The sequence below is a fragment of the Equus przewalskii genome, chromosome 28 (genome assembly GCF_037783145.1).
Source record: "Equus przewalskii isolate Varuska chromosome 28, EquPr2, whole genome shotgun sequence".
NCBI classification, from domain to species: Eukaryota; Metazoa; Chordata; class Mammalia; order Perissodactyla; family Equidae; genus Equus; species Equus przewalskii.
Genome location: NC_091858.1, coordinates 36584656 through 36605269, shown reverse-complemented (window position 1 = coordinate 36605269; position 20614 = coordinate 36584656). Strand labels below are relative to the sequence as shown.

The 20614-nt window shown below is 39.3% G+C and overlaps 1 long non-coding RNA gene across 3 annotated transcripts in view; it reads right to left on the bottom strand.

Moving 5' to 3' along the window:
• The window catches only part of LOC139080016 (uncharacterized), a 31801-nt gene extending 11422 nt beyond the window's left edge, over positions 1-20379 (bottom strand). Inside the window, exons 1-4 of one of the 3 annotated variants that reach the window (XR_011534127.1) lie at positions 19360-20379; positions 10174-10997; positions 8569-8888; positions 8080-8307 (exon numbers count right to left, since the gene is read on the bottom strand). This is a non-coding gene — a long non-coding RNA (uncharacterized lncRNA). The remainder of the gene's footprint in view (positions 1-8079; positions 8308-8568; positions 8889-10173; positions 10998-19359) is intronic. The other 2 variants (XR_011534125.1, XR_011534126.1) reach the window with 2 other exon arrangements.
• Positions 20380-20614: the final 235 nt, after the last annotated feature.

Below are 20614 nucleotides of genomic sequence, written 5' to 3'. Positions count from 1 at the left end.
CCCCACTATATTATCTACCGTTCAAATCATAAACTATCTTAGAGATGTAACATTAGTTCTACCCAGTGGTGTGGGTGAAGCTTAAATTTAGACCCCCCCCGCCCATGTAAGTCCAGATATTTATGGAATGAAAGATTTGAGCTAAAATAAATTAAGCTTTATGACATGGTACCCATCTTCATCACTATATTCTTGAATATAGTGAAAGTATATCAGGAGTGATAAAATCATTTCTTTCCATTAACTTTTCTAAATATTTGTATGTATAGTTTTTCTTTCTACTTAGGTACTCAAAAGTTACAATAAAACTCTTGTGTGCATACTAGAATCTACATTTTAATCCATGTACAGTTACTTTTCCCATGTCCAAACCCCAGCTAACTTCAAGGCAAACAAGAAGACAAGTACATGTCTAAAGACTTTCCCTCATGCAGGCGGGATGCACAGTGAGAGGACCATGTGCATCAAAAACATTGCCTAGAAGAATCACATGAGAAAAAAAGACTATGCAAGTGGAGGACCGTCAGCATTGGGGATGAAAGAAAGCGACGCGCATCTCCTTTGTCAGAAATACGGAGACGTCTCCACAGCATAGTGATAACAGGACCGGAATATGCTCAGCATCGTCTACTTTCTCCTGAGCTCCCACCTTGAGAAGGCACCGATGACAAATGTGTGGAGGATGCCATGGAGCTGATGACCATACTCTGCAAGCCCCTTTGCTACTGTGGTCACAGAAATCGACAGAGAGGCACTGGGAGTCATTAGGGTGAGGACCTCAGCTAGGTCTTCTCTGTCTCTTTGATATACCAGCACCATTGCATGTGGAGTGTTTTGTTTGTTTAGCACTTTCTTACTTTCTAGCACTACAAGATACTCTGGGCTCATCTTGTATACCTCCTGCCACCGTCCTGGAAACAGCCATTTCTCCAAGAATCCATGGTTTCTCTTACTAGAGAATGGGATTAGAAACCAAGAAAAGGGTTCTAGGTGTGCTTATTGATACTGGTATTCCATCGCTTGTTGGACTTCTAACCTGATGGAACAAAATATGTGCGTGTATACTAACCTGGTATATACTCATACCTATAAATATTTCTACGTGTAACCATCTGTATCAATATTGAGCTAAACATGAGTGTGTACTGATGATTGCAACTCTAATCCATTACCACACGGATCATTGCCATCACTGCCCTTTGCTTATCTGTAAACTCCTACTCCAACAGTGATGAACTTGGCTCTCTACATCCACCAACCATGTACTTAACTGTTCATTTCCACTATATATATATCCACCTGTATACACATTTAGACATACATTTCCAGTATTCATATATGTGATATAGTGGCTTTAGAATTATTCACCTGTAACCCCATGGGAAACAACTTTATCAACCAAATCACAGTGCCTGTGTACAGTTCTTTTTCCTTTTAGTCTTACAGACTCCACTCATTTCCCAAATTTCTTAGATCAGCACTTTATTACCTCACTCTGTTAAGTGAAGTCATTTCAAACATTTTGTAACATTTTTAGATTCTTTTGTCATGTTCAGCATTTCATTTTGGAATTCCCTGACTTCCTAAATTATTTTTTAAACATGTTGCATATGTTAAGGCTCACTCTTCTTCTGTAGAGTTTTATGTTGTATAGTTTTTGAGAAATGCTTAACATGTTGGATCATAATTACGCTATCACACAGAAATTTTCACCACCATAAAAAACTCCCCTCTGCCTCACCTAAGCCCCACTGCCTGTCTCATCAAACCGTTGGTGACCACTGATCTATTTACCATCTCTACAGTTCTGCATTTTCCAGAATGTTCTGTAATGGAAATAATATAGCAAATTTATACAGCTGGCTTATTTCACTTATCAATATGTAGTTAAGATTCATCACTGTCTTTTCATGGATTGCTAATACATTTATTTTTATTGCAGTATAATATTGCGTTCTATAAATATAGGACACATGGTTTATCCATTCACTTACTGAAGGACATCTCACTTGCTTCCAGTTTGGGGCAAATATGAATAAAGCGAGCATGTACATCTTTGTGCAGTTTTTTATGGACAAAGTTTTAAAATCAGTTAATTTAATATCTAAGGCTTTGACTGCTGAATTTTATGGTAAGATAATGCTTAGTTTTGTAAGAAACTGGCAAACTAACCTCCAAAGTGGCTGTACCATTTCGCATTGTCACCAGCAATGAACGAGATTCTCTTGGTACACATCTTCATGAGCATGTGGTGTTGTCAGTGTTCTGGATTTTGGCCATTCTAATAAGAGTGCAGGAATATCCCATTATTATAATTTGCATTTCCCTGATGACATATGATGTGGAGCATCTTTTCATATGTTTATTTGCCATGCATATATCTCTTTCATGAGGTGTCTGTTAAGGTCTTTGGCCCATTTTTTAATTGGGTTGTTTGTTTTCTTTCTGCTGAGTTTAAATAGCTTCTTTCTATTTTGTATAACAGTCCATTATCAGATGTGTCTTCTGCAAATGTTTTCTCCCAGTGCCTGGCTTTTCTTCTCATTCTCTTGACATTGTCTTTCACAGAGCAGAAGTTTTTAATTTTAGTGAAGTCCAGCTGATCAATTTTTTCTTTCTTGGATCACGTGTTTGGTATTGCATCTAAAAAATCGTCTCCATAGCCAAAGCCATCCAGGTTTTCTCCTATGTTATCTTCCAGGGGTTTTACACTTTTGATTTGACATTTAAGTCTGTGATCCACTTCGAGTAAATTTTTGTAAAGGGTATAAGGTATGTATCTAGATTCTTTTCTTTTAACATGTGGATGTCCGGTTCTTCCAGCACCATTTCTTGAAAAGACGATCTTTGCTCCATTGTCTTGCCTTTGCTTCTTTGTCAAAGATCAGTTGACTATGTTTACATGGGTCTATTTCTGGGCTCTCTATTCTGTTTCATTAATCTTTTTGTCTTTTCTTTCACCAATACCTCACTGTCTTGTTTACTGTAGCTTTATGGCAAGTTTTGAAGTCAGGTAGCATGGATCTATCAAATTTGTTCTTCTCCTTCAATATTGGGTTGCCTATTCTGAGTCTTTTGCTTCTCCATAAAAATCTTCTAATTAACTTGATAGCCACAAAATAACTTACTGGAATTTTGATTGAGATTACATTGAATATATAGATGAAAATGGGAAGAACTGACATCTTGACAATATTGAGCCTTCCTATCCATGAACATGGAATATCTTTCCATTTACTTGGTTTTTCTTTTATTTCCTTCATCAGAGTTTTATAGTTTCCCTCGTATAAACCTTATATTCATTGTGTTAGATTTGTACCTAAACATTTCAAAGTTGGAGGTGGTAATATAAATGATAGTACATTTAAAACTTTGAATTCCACTTTTTTTTCCTAATATATAGAAAAGTGACTGGCTTCTGTATATTAACCTTGTATCTTGCAACTTTGCTATAATCACTTATTAGTTCCAGGAGGTTCTAGATGTTTTTGTAGAAGTTCCTTATCAAATTGAGGGTGTTTCCTATCTATCCCTAGTTTACATCTCTACCTTTTCAAAATACCTTTCAGATAGTTGTTTAAGGATAGTCAGTTTCTGGTTTCTATTTATAGATTTTATTTTTAAGATCATTTTAGTAATAATTGTAACAATATTATAACAAAATCCAAACATTTGAGGGTTTACTGTAGCCCAAATCCTGTACTATCTTTCAAAGATAATCTGTTAATTCCCAAAACAACCCTATGAGGCAATAGAGATAATAATGGCATCAGCTGCAAATATTTTTGAAGATTAAATGAGCTAACAAAAGACTGATATTCTGAGGAGTGTGTGGGATGCATCAAATACCCGGTAAATATTAGCTCTGATTAACGATGAACTGAGACCATTCTGTGGCCAATTTTGCTTTACATGATTGAAAGGTGAACAATCAGATTTAGAATTCTAATATGCTTGTAAGAGTGAGATTAACAGGCACTTTCAAATACAAGTACAAAGGCAGCAATGTTCAGTAGGATCTCTCCTGCTGCCATGTTCACCTTGCCCATTAATGAACTGTGGAGTCCAAAGCACAGTGCAAATGGCCTCAGATCTTTTGTGCATCAACAACGTCGGACATAACATGGTTTTACTCTAACAATTCTCACTTCTCTATTGCTTACTCGTGAGTATGTGTTATGGTTTTGTTCAGATCATAAATACATTTTCTATTTCTTAGTCCAAGTAAACAGTCTTTCCCAAAGGCTTAACCCCACAGAAGATACTAGAAGAGTCTTCTGAGGTTAAGAAGACAGGAAATTCCAAGAATCCACAGCCACAGACAGCATTTTGCATATCAGAAGGAAACACAATGCTTCCGTAGAAATAAATTGCTTAAAGTTTTCTAAACTATTTATAGAATGCAGGATAGGGACTGAAAATAAGTACTCTGAAATTGAAAACAGATAGGTTTGCACAGGCCAGACCAAATGAGCGGAACATGGTGAGACACACCATGGGAAGATGTCTGGGGCCACAACAGACAGCAGTCCTTCAGCCGTACTGATAAAGAGAGAAGGCCAGGCGCGTGAAGACGTAAATCTGGGGACAGCTACTTTGATATAACTTATAAGCTTTAGATGGATAATTTTTTGATAAACTTTAGATGGATAACTTTTTGATATACATACAGGTAAAATAAACTATATATAATCCTAATTATAGAAGATATAAGTTCAGTCTTTCTTGATAACTTCTTTTTCTTTCATGAAGTCCAATTTAACACATTCTAGGTATTATATCTCTATGCAAGTCAGAAAACTCTCTCAAACTCCACTTCTACTAGAGTCAAAATTCTGGCATAGTCAGTAAAACTAGGTTAAAATAGAAGAATATTTCCTTTATTCTTCTCATTCTTCATCCAAATGTTATTTCTGTAGAGACTTTCAAAATCTGTCTACTGCAAATTATAGAGTATCAACCCAAGAGCAAGTCTTATTCACACAAGCACACACACTCCCATGGAGGCCCTCAAAGTGGGCCCTGACCAGCACTCTGACACATTTAATTTCTAAGACTTTCACAGGAGGGGATCTCAGGAGTTGACCTAGAAGATGAGCTCAAATTAGAGAAAGTGATGAGCAGCCGTTACCAAATAAATAAGGAAAATATCAGTTTCTGGAGTTTGAAATGAAGGGAGAATTCCTTACTCTGGATTTCTTGTGCCCCGGGGACAGCCTTAGAGACAGGACGGGTCTGGATCCTGAGAAGTGACTCCCTCTAATGGAGAGAAAACAGTGTGAGGACTGAAGCAGAATCTGGTTTGAGTTAATTATGTCAAGAATCTAGGCAAGTTATTTTCCTCTCTCCTAAGGACGTCGTTTTTGCTTATTGTCATATTTAGTTCTCATGGCCTCTAGCAAACAACGTTAGGCCTTAGGCGAACAGGGTAGAGCTTGCTTCTGTGATTTTATGAAAGGGCTGGAAAATGAACATTGTGAGAATAGGGGAAGAGATGCGAAAATCAGAGGTATGCAGGTTTGAGTGCAACAGAGCAGAGAGCTTCTACTCATTTCAAATATCACATAGTCTATGATGTAACACAAGCTTACCAACTGTTCACTGTCCCACACTGAACTGAATAATAGGAGAGAAAGTATGAGACTTGCATTAAGAATAAGGAAAAATATCTTTAAAGTATGGGCTATTCAAATAGGAAAAAGGTTATCAAAAGAACTCATAAATGGCTTCTCAAGGGGTATTTTGTAATTAAAGAGTGTTTTATTTCTCTATTGTTTCCGTAAATGACTCAGAGTTGTGTCACATGCGTGAGCATATACTATACAACATGGTTTATTTAACAACCTCGGGCAATAAAATGAAGGAGTCAGGAGTTTGAAAGCTCACCCCCATTTGCATAATTTGCCTTTGTCACAGCAAAATAAGTATGGATGTGCTGCTCTCCACAATCTCTGTAATCTCAATTTCCTGCAATGCCATTTCTTCCTATTTGATTTAACACCCTGTATTAACAATTTTTGACAAATACAAACACTTTTTTCATTATATGTGTTTGCATTTGGATACACTATTTAAATTATGCCACATTAGCATCTTATCCTGAATTATAAGCAATGCCATGAATACATCACTGTTCTTAAATTAAACAAAGCCATCTTGGTCTGTTCTTTAGTTTGCTCGTCAGCTAATCAAAAGTGAATACATGTAGCAGACAGCTTTATAAATTTGTTGTACTTATTCTCTGCAACTGGAAACAGACATGTAATTTATACATGCTTTTCTGACTTTCATTAGCAAAAAACCCTGTGAGAGACTAACTGGTTGGCATTCCATTCACCACTACCTCCATTTTTTAAAACTCAGTTCTCTGCTTCCCCTGCAAGAGGACCAGTGAAGGCTTCGTCCTGAATCCAGAGAGCAGATATTTCAGACAACCCTCCACCTGCATTTACAAGCAGCTATTGCCATCGGTGGACAAAAATCTCTATTTTTTGAGTAGATTTAACAGATAACCCAGAATATGTTTGAACAGCATTCTTACTAATCAATACAAGTTTTTTGTATAAAAATGATCAGGCTGTAATCCATCATATAAATATGTAGTACAATAAATACATTGGTTTGCAATTATTATTCAAATTACTTTAGGGAAGGTTGGCATCAACAAGGAGACTAAGACAGTAAGTAAGACCTATTGGGATTTCACTCAGTTACCAGAAAGGAAAAAGAAGCTAGTGTCCCTGTCAGGAACCTACAAAAGGTATGTTTTACTATAAAAGATGGCATGAGGTCAAAAAAAATAAATAAATAAACCAAGTATTATTTCTCTGCTCAAAGATGATCCTTCTCTGGATTTCAGTTTCTGTAAATTGTAACCTGACCGGCCACTCATCCGCACTCCTGCCTTCCTCCATCCTCCACGAAACTCCCACCCCACTCACACGCACCCCCTCGGGGAGCACAGCCTCCACCCTTCCAGTCCCTTCTCCCCTTATGTTCCTGCCACCACATCTGACTCAGGCCACTCCAGACCTGGGAAAGCTCAGCAGCCATGGAACGGCTTTCCCTCCAGCTCTCAGGACTTAAGTCTGTCGTAGCATACTACTTCCAAGTCAATTTTCCTAAAACACATTTATTCCAACTTAATCTCTTGTGAATCCATTAACAGTTCTTTCCAAAACTTTGCCATGAGATCACTGTCCGTGATATTCCTACAATTCTTACTTTCAACCGTTATCTACCACTGGCAATAGTCACCAAAGATAAACCATGCCCATTTGCATTTTACTCAATACCATCCTAATCTAAAAAAATGAAGGGACTATGCAGTTGGCCTATGAAACCGAGCATGAAAATTACCTGGGTGATTCGTGTCTGTATCCAAAACCCAGTGAATTACCTGAGCCACCGAAGCCTTCACTGAACTACACACATCTGCAGACAAAATTAATTATTCACTTCTGTGTGCTCCCATGAGGACTTTTTTGCACTCTTGTCCAAACTCAGTAGTCCATAAATTGTGTATGTTTCCTAATTTACTACATTAAAAAAAATTGAACAGTAGCTCCAAAATAAATATTATTTGATCAAATGTGCTATTTACCTGTAATCACACCATGTCCAAAAGCACATTTTGTGATATATTTATAATTGTTTTGAGAAAAATCTAACACCTATAGCTTTTGATAATCCGCTTCTAAGGGATCCTAGTTTTACAGTCCCAATCAGGTTCCTGATTCTAAGCAAATAGTAAGAAGAGACACATTTAGTGTTTGGAAAATTTTCTTTCAAATATTTAATACTTCTAAATGAGGAAAAGCTATCTCAAATTCATTTACTCATAGCAGAATTTCTCAGCCTGCGGGCTGCTTTTCCAGACGCACCTTCTGTGTTGCCTAATTCATATCGTATAAGCACACAGTGATGAATATGCATTGTTTTCTAATGAGCACAGGATGGCCCCACAGAGTAACACTCCCGTACTCCAAAGGCTGGTGTGCACTTAATATATTCCAAACTTTGGATTTTAGTCTCTTCCGAAAATAGCTTTAAAAATCCCTTCTGCTGAGTGCATCTTACCTTCTGCATGTGGGGGTGTCAGAGCTGAGCCCTCTGGTGCACACGGCATTTTGACGTGGAAGTTGGGACTGCTCTCGTAGAATACTCGGAGAGCGGGAAAGATTCCCACCTGGACCCCGCTGCCTCCATGGCCACTGGGGAAAGGGTCTTTGCCATAAATCAATCTGTGACCAGATGACATACATGTGTACTTTCCCCTCAGTTCAAGAAGTAACATTCCTCCGTGGTCTGCAGCAATGGGAGAACAGAGGAGAGAAAAATGAGAGAAGGCAAACCCGGGGAAGAACAGAGACACAGCAACAAGGAGGCGGCTTCGGCAGGAGAGTTCTTGACGCTGTGATGGAAGGACATGCTTTGTCTTTGAGGCTGGAGTCCCCTGGAGAGGAGAACTTTGTGGGGGTTTAGCGTTGTCATCGGACTTCTTTAGCCCTGTGGGGGAATTAAATAATTTAGGGGGCAATTCTCCTGCAGTTTCTGGTTTGGTGTTACCTTTTTAGGTGGGTTTTCCACAGGTTTCGTGCTCCTATTTTTCTAGTAAAGGCATTAAGATTCCTTTTTGGGGTATTCCGAGTTGGAACTGGAGCTTACGTGACTCTCTCTCCTTCAGCAAGTCGGGGTCACTTCAGGTCCTGCCTCCAAGTCTTTACTCGTCCAAGTGGATTTTTCAACAGCTTCACCTCCGTCTGGCCACCACGAAGCCCTAAATAGGGCGGGATATTTCATCCTCCCTGTCCACTCCATGCAGCCCTAATAAAGACCACTTTTTAGCTTCATGAAGTCTGTTCAGCTGAGGTATTTCAAAGGAACCCCTTTTAAAAGAAAACCATTTTGGGGTTAAAATCATATCTTGCATAACGAGAAAAATAAACAATAACTCTCCCTAAATTTTATTGCTATTGACTTTAAAATTCAGACATGTTTTTCTTTACTTTGTCATTCTTCGATTTGAATATGACACTATTTGGGTCTTCAAAGTTTTACTTTCTTTGCTGGCTGGGAGGTATATAAAGTGTGGCCGTAAAGTTTTTGAATACCATTAAAATATTAAATGTAGTTAAAATGTAAGGATCTTAGATTGGGCGACTTATAGAATAAGGAATAAAACATGAACTCAACTTCCTTTTCACGGGTGACAGATACTTCAATTCGTCAGCCGCGAGGAGAGGTTATTTTTTCCTTTGCAGCAGGCAGTCGGTTTGTAGCAGGTGTAGGTTATCACATGAAGAATGCTCCACACAAATATGTAAGCTAACGTTTTCCCAAATTTATTCTGAGCATCTAAGTGCCATTTATAGGTTGTTTCTACCATGCCAGGCCCGCTCCTTCACCTCTAATCTTTACTGTCGGTTACATGGGGTATTGATCAAATGGTGAAGGTCACTACAATCATGCAGATGCTTTAGCTGTGTCATTTAGCTCCCTCCTAAAGGTATCACATCTAGACATCAATTAGAAATTTATACATTGATTTCACACCCACTTCCATTATAATAACTCTGGAAAGTTGAAGAAAGAGGGGTACCTCTCTTGTGATGCACACCAGTTGAATTTACCTGAGGTGTCAATGAGCTATCCTGACAATGCATGGCCCTCATGTCTCACTCGCTGAAAAAATATTTTTTTAAAAAAGACACATTTTGGGGCCAGGGCAGTGGTGTAGAGGTTAAGTTTGTGTGCTCCGCTTCAGTGGCCTGGGATTCTCAGGTTTGGATCCTGGGTGCAGAGCTTACACACCACTTGCTCATCAAGCCATGCTGTAGCAGCATCCCACATACAAAATAGAGGACGATTGGCACAGATGTTAGCTCAGGGCCAATCTTCCTCACCAAAAAAAAGAAGGAAAAAAGGACACATTTTTAGACCGGAAGTCTCAACACCATATGTAGGAACTGATTCCTAAATCCATGTGTATCTGTAACAGAAACCCATAAAACAGCAACATTTATATTAAAAATATAAAAGAAGAGATCTGTTTCCAGTCATGATGGACTGAGTAATTTGGATGAAATCTTCCACTGAAAAAACTAGAAGGATTAGATAGATTGTGTTTTAAAAATCTGTTTGAAGATAACTCAGAAGGTAGTAAAGTCTTACCTGACCAACCTGAACGACAAGCTTGAATTCCAGAAAACCGAACCTGCAGCGAGGTTTCCCTTAGTCCTGAAAATGCCCACCTCTGGGAAAGGTGGCTAGAGCGCTGAGAAGTGGAGGCATCTGCCGTCATACTCAGGGGGCTAGGGCTGAAACACTGAGGTCAGGGGCCGCCGAGGGTTGGAGGGAGGGATGTTGACAAAATTCAAAACGCACCACCAATTCATAAACATCCTAGAGTTACACATGCACGCAGGAGACAAGGCTCTCAGGAGAACACCAGTCCCAGACAGACAGACTGACAAAGCTGGACCATCTACAAAACCCTTCACTGCTCTGGAGCCCATCAGAGAGCTGAGATTTCAAGACCAAATGCATGGAATTCCAGGCAGGGACGAGCGCTTTCGAACACACAGCGCACGAATTGCTCCACCTTTGTTGCAGGCTTCTCGCCCTCTCTTCACCCTCCCGCGTCCCTGAGGGGACTGTGTGGGAAGTTCTGTAATCCTGCTTCATGAATCTTCTGTACCTCAGGTCCTAGGAGCCATTGTGGGGGCTTTCCCAAGACAGTCTGTGAAGCTGTTTCCACTCTCCCATTGCCACACCACTTCTGAGCTTCCTGTTTCCCAGAACGCACCCTGAGAAGGACACTCTTCTGCCCTTGGTCCCTTCTGAGGTCTCCGCTGTTACCACCGGGACTCCGTCATTTAACCTCTGAGATCCCCTCCTCTGGTCTATTTACTTTGAGCACAGCACGGTCTAAGGCGGCGTTTCAGCTTTTCCTCTTTCCTTGTTCATGGCCAATTTTCAGGGGCCGGGCTTTTGACCTTCAAAAAACAGGACACTTGAAGATTAAAAAGACTGTTCAAGATGACTGTCTCGCCTAAGAATTTCAAGATCCTGTTTTTCAACTCAAAAGACGAGAAAGTGCTGTCTTCTGCAGTTCATTTGTAAAGTAGAGTTAATATCTTCTTCAAAGGGTTTTTATAATATTACCCTTTTACAAATATTAATAGAATAAATGAAATAATTTATGCAAAGCACTTAGCATATACATCTTGGCACCTAATAAGCACTAAATAAATTCCCTACAGTTGTTGATGTTTTGTTATTGTAATTAATATTAGATTTTTATTTTGTTACAGTTAGTAGAGCAAGATTAAGGATGACTTTTTGTTCATTATTTAGATAGAAAAAATAATGGCATAACTATATCAGACATTTAAAAATAGTTTTACAAGATAACCAAATATTAGTTTTTAAAAATTCTAATTAAAAGTAAAGACATAAAGTAACGATACATCACTGTGAACTCAAGCAAGAATAGACACTTTCTTTCTGCCTGTTTACCATAGCCATTTAGAAAGGTTCAGGAGAGTAAACAGTGGATACAGTGTTAAAGCAGAAGCTCGACTTAAATACAACACTTCAGACAACAGTCCAAAGGAGAAGTAACATTTTCTTCTTTTTACTTCGGGCAGGCCATTGCCTCTGCTCTAGCTCAATCCTTTTGAAGTATTTTATGGATCATAGCTTTAAAATTTTGTCATTATTTATAGTCCACTGTCATTCTGTTGTTTTTAAGTCTTGGAATTCTCAGAATGATTCTTTTAAGAGGACATGCTTCCTGAAAAATGGTGAAAAGCAGTATATAATATTACACTGTATGTCTTTGCTTTTTGCATTGCAAAATGAAAAATAGCAATTACCTTGGCCAATTCTTTGGAGAGACAATGCATGGAATTATAAATGAAATAAATATTGTAGTGTTAATGAAGACATACAGTTTGTTTGCTACATACTTTTAATAATGCACACATCAATAATTTTGGCCCGATTGTGGATGTATAAATATACCTATGTTTTATGTATCCATGTATGCAGGTACATTTAAATTTACAAGTGAGCTATTAAATTTATAAGTGAGTTATCAGTCTGATTATCTGTTAATATGAAAAATTAAAGTTTCAACATAACAGTCAAAATAGCCATTTGTTCCTTCTAAAGAAAAGAAAACAGTGCAAATTAATTCCTAGTATAAGTTTCTCTAATTACTTGTTTGCAGAAAAATAGAATTCATTTAAGATTCAAAAATAGCATTGATCACCTTATCCCTCACTTTGACTGCCTCTGTTAGAAAAAGAAAGAGGGGAGAATTAGACAAGCGTTTTACTACTGAAAATTTCTAGAATCCAGGCACATGTTGTGGGTTGACTTGTGTCCCCTAAAAAGATAGGCTGAAGCCCTAACCCTGGTGCTTGTGAATGCGACCTTATTTGGAAATGTGGTCTTTGCAGATGTCATCAAGTTAAAAAAAGTCATTCTGGAGATGAGTGGACCTGGAATCCAGTCACAGCTGTCTTTGTGAAAAAAGATGCAGAGACACACAGGGAAACCCTCAGGCAGGCAGAGATTGAAGTAATTAATGCAGCTGCAATTCAGGGAACACGGAGGATTGTCGGCAAGGACCGGAAAAGAGGAGGGAGGCAGGGAACAGACTCTCCCGCGGGGCCTCCACAAGGAACCAACGTTGGTTTGGGGTGTATAGCCTCCAGAACTGGAGAAAGTACATTCCTGTGGTTCTCAGCCACCCAGTTTGTGATAGTTTATTATGGCAGCCCTGGGAAACTAACACACACACTTAGAATCAGAGAGGCAGAATTCTTAGATTCACTAACCAAAGAGAACAGAGGTCAGCCTGGCTCCAGAAGCAACCCGGTTCAGAGACCACGATGATCCATCAGCGTGTTTGCATCTGTTAGGCTAAAATTTAACATGGGTTTTATTCACTTGTTGGGGTGAAGGCCAGTGACAGCTTCAAACCCAGCCTCCCGGCCAAGCAACATCAGGGAGAGAGCATCATCTCTGACAATTTGGTAGACAAGCCCAGGGAGAAGCCACTATTTTATCAGACATGTGAGGAATCCTGAACCAATCATTGAATACGGCCCTGGGGTGCTGCCTCCTTCACTGTGGCTTCAGGGACGAGTGGGGATCTCCCTCCTCTATTGATGGTACTAAAAGGGCTCAAGTGCTTCTGTTAAAACTGGTGGTGGCCCAAAAATGCAAAATTTCAAAACAATAACATTTTTTTGTTCTTTTGCTTTTTCTACTCCAATCTCCCCAGGAGATAGATGTATATTTTAGTTGTGAGTCCTTCTAGTTGTGGCACGTGGGACACCACCTCAATGTCCCCATGATCCGAACCAGTGAAACCCTGGGCCGCTGGAGCGGAGTGTGTGAACCTAACCATTCGGCCACGGGGCCAGCCCCTCAAAACAATAATTGAACATCAGGTCATGGGTCCTGTCTATGAGACTCTACGACGGCACAGAACTTTACCAAGGACATGAATCTATATTGTCGTGCTTGCTTCCCATGACAGTTTTGTAAAAGAGAAAAATTATTACAATCCCTGTTTTACAATAAAGTTGAGTCATAGGTTAAGAAGCTAACACAAGGATTCACAGCTATCGTAGTGGCAATTAGGACTTCTAACAACTATTTCAGTTTTATTCATACAATAACATGCTGACCTCTCAGTGTTCTGCATTTTCCCAAAGCCTGCTGCAACCTTTAAAAATGTAATCAACTTCGCTGAATTATTTTCCTTATATAAAATTAATATATATATATGAGCAATTGTGAAGGAACTATGTGAAGTGTGTTCAATGTTATTATCATATATATTTATCTTGACTCTCGGCTTCAAAGTAAAATCTGAATATGCTATTACTGAATATGCTATTTCTTACATTACTTTCTATTGTCATTTCTCTGGGGGCTACACAATATTTTCCTTTGGCTTCTATTTACACACCTAACAAGTAGTAGTGTGTTCATGTATTCAGCATTCTACTGACAATTTCATTTTCATTGGTACTTTCCTGGTATTAGAGATTAGCAGTCTCCTTTTGCACATAGTTTAATATGAAGTGCACAGCGAAGCCTGGGACTTTTTCAACATTGAGCGGCTTCGTCATTAGGTGAGTCCCCACAGCATCCTTCATTTGCTTTGACTATGCAGCTGGCAGTTGGCTGATATTTTGTTCCTGCTGCCTTCATTACTGCTCCAGACCCACCACTCGTGGTCAGCACGGCGCAGGACTCAATGTAGGACTTCACGCTGCTTTCAAATATTGCAGATGCCTCTCAAAGAATATGTTTCCAGAAAGTTTTATTCATTCATTTATTTATTTTTTGAGGAAGATTAGCCCTGAGCTAACATCTGCAACCATTCCTCCTCTTTCTGTTGAGGAAGACTGGCCCTGAGCTAACAACTGTGCTCACTTTCCTCTATTTTATATGTGGGACACCTGCCACAACATGGTTTGATAAGCGGTGGGTAGGTCTGTGCCTGGGATCTGAACCGGCAAACCCTGGGCCGCTGAAACGGAGTGTGCAAACTTAACCTCTGTGCCACCAGGCTGGCCCCTAGAAAGTTTTATTTTTAATCCCACACATTTCCATCTTCAGTTATTAATATTTTTCTCATGGCTAAACCCAGATGATGCTAGAAGCTTGAATTTCTATTTGTAAGCCATTTTTAAAGCGATCTTGGAAATTCGACTAGGATATCCAAAGTTTCCTAAAACATCAGAAAACATATTGCAATATTTTTCATATATATATATATATATGAATCCTACCATACATTCAAAGAAAAATGAATGCCAATCCTTCTCCAACCATTGCAAAAAATGGAAGAAGAGGGGCCAGCCCCGTGGCACAGCAGTTAAGTTCACCTGTTCCACTTTGGTGGCCTGCGGTTGACTGGTTCAGATCCTGGGCATGGACCTATGCACTGCATGTCAAGCCATGCTGTGGCAGGTGTCCCATATATAAAGTAGAAGAAGATGGGCACGGATGTTAGCTCAGGGCCAGTCTTCCTTGGCAAAATGAGGAGGAATGGCAGCAGATGTTAACTCAGGGCTAATCTTCCTCAAAAAAAAAAAAAAAAAGGAAAAGAGGAGAGACTTCCAAACTCATTTTATGAGACCAATCCTCCTCTGATACAAAAAACAGACAAAGACACCACAAGAAAAGAAAACTACAGGCCAATATCTTTGATGAACATCGATGCAAAAGTCCTCAAATAAATGCTAGCAAACCTAATTCAAAATTAAAAGCATCATATACTATGACCAAGTGGCTTTTATCCCTAGGTTGCCAGGATGGTTTAACATGAAATCAATTAATGTGATGCACCACATCAGCAGAATGGAAGAAAAAGTCATATGATCATCTCAATAGATGCAGAAAAAGCATTTGATAAAATTCAACACCTTTCATGATAACTCTAAAGAATGTCAGAATAGAAGGTAATTACTTCAACATAATACAGGCCAGAGATGAGAAGCCTCCAGCTAAGACCACGTTCGACAATGAATATGGAATGAAAAACTGAAAGTTTTTCCACTCAGATCACGAAAAAGGCAGGTGTGTCCACTCTTGCCATTTCTGTTGAAAATACTACTGGTATGAGTATTGATTGCCAGAGCAATCAGGCAAGAAAGAGAAATAGAAAGCATCCAAATAGGAAAAGAAGTAAAATTGTCTCTGTTTACCGAGGACATGGTGTTATACACAGAAAATCCTAAAAACTCCACAGAACAACTATGAGGACTAATACGTCCAGTAAGGTTACAGTGTGCAACATGGACGGACCTTGAGGGCATTATGCCAAGCGAAATTTCTCAGGAGGAGAAAGCCAAATACCATGTGACTTCACTCATATTCAGAAGATAAACAAACACATAGATAAGGAGAACAGATTAGTGGTTACCAGAGGCGAAGAACAAAAGGAGAAAAAGGGGCACATATGTATGGTGACAGATAAAAGTAGACTATTAGGGGCTGGCCCAGTGGCAGAGTGGTTAAGTTCACATGCTCTGCTTTGGCGGCCCATGGTCCATGGGTTCAGATCTTGGGCGAAGACCTACACATCACTCATCAAGCCATGTTGTTGTGGCATCCCACATACAAAATGGAGGAAGATTGGCATAGATGTTAGCTCAGAGCCAATCTTCCTCATCAAAAAGAAAAAAAAATCTAGATTATTGGCAGTGAACACAATGCAGTGTATATAGAAACTCAAATATAATAATGTACACCTGAAATTTATACAATGTTATAAGACAGTATAACCTCAAAAATAACTAAAAAAATTATGCCTAAAGGAAGAATCCAGGCATAAAAGAGTAAAAAACAACCAAAACAAGTAAGTATACAAAAATCAGTTCCATTTCTGTATACTAACAAAATATCTGAAAGGAAAATTAAGAAAACAATCCATTTATAATAGGACCCAAAAGAATAAACTACTTAGGTATAAAGTTAACTAAGGAAATGAAAGACATGTACACTGAAATCCACAAGACATTGATGAAAAAAATTAAAGACAACACAAAAAAATAGAAAGATATCTTTCGTACATGGATTGGAGGATTTATTATTATTAAGAAGTCTGTACCCTAAGTGATCAACGCATTCAATACAATCCCTATCAAAATCCTGATGGCATTTCTTATAGAGATAGAAAAACATTCTAAAACTCATATGGAACCACAAAAGACCCTGAATAGCCAAAATGATCTTCAGAAAGAAGAATAAGCTGGAGGCGTCACACTGCCTGATTTCAAAGTGTATTACAAAGCTACAGTAATTAAATCTATATGATACTGGCATAGAGACAGGCATATAGACCCGATGAGACAGAATAAAGAACTCAGAAATAAGCCCATGAATGTATGCTCAACTGATCTTTGACAAAGGTGCCAAGAACACACTATGAGGAAAGGATAGTCTTTCAACAAATGTTGTTGGGAAACTGGATGTCCACACACAGAAGAATGAGTTTGTACTCTTTACCTACACCATACACAACAATCAACTCAGAATGGCTTGAAAATTTAAACGTAAGACCTGAAACTATAAAATTTCTGCAAGAAAACATGGGAAAAGTCTTACAATATTGGTCTTGGCAGTGATTTCATGGGTATGACATAAGCACAGGCAACAAAAGCAAAAATAGACAAGTGGGACTACAGCAGACTAAAAGGCTTCTTTCTGCACAGCAGGGGAAAAAACCCACATTGTGAAAAGCCAACCTATGGAATAGGAGAAAATATGTACAAACCATATATCTGATAAAGGGTCAATTTCCAAAATATGTAAAGACCTTCTGCAACTCAATAGCAAAAAACTCATAACCTGATTTAAAAATGGGCTGAAGACTAGAATCGGCATTTCTCCAAATAATACATACAAACAGCTAACAGATATATGAAAAGGTGCTCAATGTCACTAATCAGGGAAACGCATATCAAAACCACAGTGGGATATCAATTTACAACTGTTATGATGGTTATTACAAAAAAATGAAAAGGCAGTAAGTATTGGCCAGGATGTGGAGAAATTGGAATTCTTATGCATTGTTAGTGGGAATGCAAGATGGTGCAGTCACTATGAAAATAAATATGGAAATTCCTCAAAAAATTCAAAATAGAAATACTATATGGGGGCCGGCCCGGTGGCTCAGCAGTTAAGTTCGCATGGTCTGCTTCAGGGGCCTGGGGTTCACCCGTTCGGATCCCAGGTGTGGACACGGCACCACTGGGCAAGCCATGCTGTGGTAGGTGTCCCATGTATAAAGTAGAGGAAGATGGGCATGGATGTTAGCTCAGGGCCAGTCTTCCTCAGCAAAAAGAGGAGGATTGGCAGCAGTTAGCGCAGGGTCAATCTTCCTCAAAAAAAAAAAACAAAAGAAAAGAAATACTATATGATTCAGTAATCCCATTTTGGGGTATTTATTCAAAAGAATCAAAATCAAGATCTCAAAGAAATATTCACACTCCCGTGTTCATGGCAGCAATATTTACAATAGCCAGGATATGGTAACAACCTAAATGTCCATCAACAGATAAATGAATAAGGAAATGTGATATACACATGCAATGGAATATTATTCAGTCTTTAAAAAGAAAAGATCCTTCAGTATGCAGCCACATGGATGAAACTTGAGGGCATTATGCTAAGTGAAATATACCAGTCTGAGAGGAACAAATATTGCATCACTCCGTTTATATGAAATATCAAAAAAAAAAAAAAATAGCCAGACTCACAGAAGCCAAGAGTAGAATTGTAATTGCCAGGGACCAAGAGGAAGAGGAAATAGTTGCTAATCAAGGGTATACATTTTTTGGATTTTTAAAATTTTAGTCATTTTATTGTCAAGTGATTCTTCTTTTCTTTTTTTTTTTTAAAGATTGTCACCTGAGCTAACATCTGCTCCCAATCTTCTTCTCCTCAAAGCCCCCAGTACATTGTTGTATATTCTAGTTTAAGATCCTTCTGGTTCTGCTATGTGGGACACTGCCTTAGCATGGCCTTATGAGGGGTTCTAGCTCTACGCCCAGGATCTGAGCTGGCAAACCCCTGGGCCGCCAAAGCAGAGCACACCAAGGGTATACATTTTCAGTTATGCAAGATGAATAAATCTAGAGATACGATGCATGACATAGTGTCTACAGATAACAATACTGTATTGCACACTTAAAAATCTGTTAGGAGGGTAGATCTCATGTTGAGTATTCTTACCATGATAAAAAAACATTTAAAAATAACTTAAAAATTATAACATTTTATTTACATTCTTTATTGCATTCCAGAAAATATTTTCGTTGCCTATCAAAATGGAACGAGGCAAAGAAAAGACATTTAAGTGCCACTCTTAGGAGATGTTTTCCCCTCTGTTTTGTCCATCACTATAAATTGCTGGCAGGGCGTCAAAATCCCCTCCAAGCTTCAAGGATATTTTTTAATGCGCCAGAGCAATAAAGCATTTACGGCTCCTGTGTCAAAGACTGCTCGCTTGAACAATGGAAATTTCGAAATGGCTGGATCGGATACTTGGAATCAGTGTCATGATACAAATTTTACAAGAGGAATGATAGATTGAGAGTCTAAACCATCAACACACAGCAAGTTTCCAAAAAAGGAAAAAAGAAAGAAAAATTGTTTCAACTCATTTTCCCAGCTACCCAAAAGGAAGTCCCAAAGATGCGTGAAAAATAAGCATGGCACAGAGGCAATGCTGCTAACAATAACAATGTGTTTTTATTTGAAAGGTTAATGTCAAGGTCCCAAGGAGAGAATTCCATTTTACGATGGACATAAAACTTCACTCACCTATTGGCGTTATTTTAGGATGTTCTGCAAGAGAACTCTATTCAGAGACCTTGATCTCCTGAGTTTATCAACATCTGATACTGAGTCCTCGTTCTTCCCCAGCCTCAGCTCCAAGGTTGTGCTTTCCAATTTCTCCTTCCCCACGTTGTAGCAGAACTTTCCTTGCACGTCCTCCCCAAGATACTGATGTCTAGGTCCTCTTTATTTCATGTGTGCCAGCATTTCTCCTTTTCCTTATTCTTGAAGAAATATGTCTCCTAAACTATCCACCTGACTCTTCCATCAACTCCCTTTAGACCCAAATCATTCCTGCTCTCAGTATTTACCGAGGTCTCTGAGGGGATCCCTGGTAGAGAGACTGTTCTTCACGGACCTTTGACAGACAAGCTATAAAATAAAACAAACAAACACAGAAGCCCATATGTCGCCTTCATTACTAATTGTGGCTGAGTTTCTTCTGTTAGAAAGATGGCGGAGCTAACACTGAAAACCAAGAGTATGCAGATTTATCACTACTTACAGCCGTGCTGGACCAGGGCAAGCTTCCTCCAAAAGGAGGAGAATCTGTCTGTAATTTACAGCTTTGGGTTGAGAAGAAAGCATGAGCTTTCTGTGGACAAGTCAGTTCCCAATGGAGGAAGGATGAAGCTGAGAAAGGACCAGCCTAATGAGACAGGGCCACCTGCAAAGCCCCTGGCCTAACAAGATAAAGCCCCTAACCAATCCGCAAGCTAGGAGAATCAGACAGAGGCCACCAAGACCCACATTCCACAGTTTTTGGACTATCCCAGGCTTAGGCATGTGCCCTAGCACCCAGGGGACCACTGAAGTTGACCCTAGCCCCATTAGTAAAAATCACACCCAGGGCTGGAGAGCTAGCATACTAATGACAAGTGCCTCCCGTGTAGTAGTATGCTATGTGACAGCTCAGGCGCAAGCACAACCCCACCTCTACACATGATGACAAGGCCCTCCTCCCCAGCTTTTGCCTAGTAAAAGCCCCACAATCCTGCTCCCTAATGAGCCGGGCACCTGCCCCTTTCGTTTTGCACCAGCTCCCTGTGCCTGTCCTGTGCACAAGCTAATAAAATTTTATTTTTCTACTCTCGTTTGTTGTCTCTTTTGATTTCTCTCCTGGAGGACAATAAGAACCCAATGTGTCCCTCAAAAAGCTAAGCTGTACCTGTTCAGTGATTTGTGCCGTAAGTATCCAGTTATCTCAGGCCATCTTCCAGAGGCCGGAGTAGAGGACAGA